We start from the raw sequence: 1,242 nt of genomic DNA on the forward strand, positions 1-1,242 counted from the left end.
GCACTTCCAGTTATTGCTATTACCTGTAGGACTTTCAATCCTATTTCACCCTCGCCACCCTTCCCCCAAACAGTTTTAAGGTATCTATTTCTGTGGAAGTCATTTTTCTCATTGAATGATCAGAAACAAAGATAAATTCTAACCTTTAACGGCTCATTCCGACTCATTGCTTACAGTAGATCTAAGCTCTTTTTTCTGCTTATTCGACTCCTTCCAGCTTCCCATCACATCTGTAACAAACTTTTAAAATGATATTGCCACACCACCATGCACAAGCCTACCTGCACAGTAGAGATAGATTATTCCATCACATTCAGATGGTTAACAGAGGTTAGCACATCCTGTATTTATATATATATTTATATCGCTTTCTAAGAAAGTGCATATTAATGTTTACTTTAAAGAATGTGTAAATGGTGCTATCAAGAAATCTGATCAATTTTATCCCAGTCTTTTTGTGTACCACTTCGAATGTATGAGATTTATTTTTCTATTGGAAAAAAAAATAAACAGTCTGAAAGCATTACAATTGGTAGATTTTAGTAATTTTAAAGTGAATTGAATCCCTATGTCATAGTATCATTAAAAATTTAATGATGGGTCATGCAAATTACAACATGCTTATTGATAATACTCACACATTTCTGTCTGGACACTCTTCAGTCCATCTGCTGACTCCTAAATGTCTATTTCACTTGAGACGAGATGTCTACGTACTCCAAATTTTAAATGTTTTGGTGTGGATAAGGAAAAAAGGGTTGATTGAGTGCTACTGTTTACCACAGATTCACAAACTGAGACTGGTTTATTCTATAAGTGATAGAGGTTCAAATGGTATCTCTTAAATGCAAGGCAAACATGGCTTAGCATGTCACTATCTGGTGCAATGCAGTCCCTGTACATATAATATGCTGCATCTTTACTAAAAATGCTTGAAAAATCTTTAGTGCACAAGAGAACAATATACTCTACAATAGTTATATAAATATGTTGCTTCTAGAAGTTGCTTCTTTGTTTTTTTCCTTAAGCATTTAACAGTATATAATTGTTACCTTCTGTTATACGTTGATGGCTTTTGTTCAAAGGGTAAGTACTGTGCTGCTTTAACTGGTTCTTAGCAGACAATTTTACACACAGCACATTCTGCTCTAGCTGTATTCATATCTTTTCATCTTAAAATTGTACTTAAATATTGTAGGCTAATTCACTTAGAATTTATTATTATTTTTAAATGACTATTTT

Source organism: Rissa tridactyla, chromosome 4, assembly GCF_028500815.1.
Source record: "Rissa tridactyla isolate bRisTri1 chromosome 4, bRisTri1.patW.cur.20221130, whole genome shotgun sequence".
In the NCBI taxonomy this organism is placed as follows: Eukaryota; Metazoa; Chordata; class Aves; order Charadriiformes; family Laridae; genus Rissa; species Rissa tridactyla.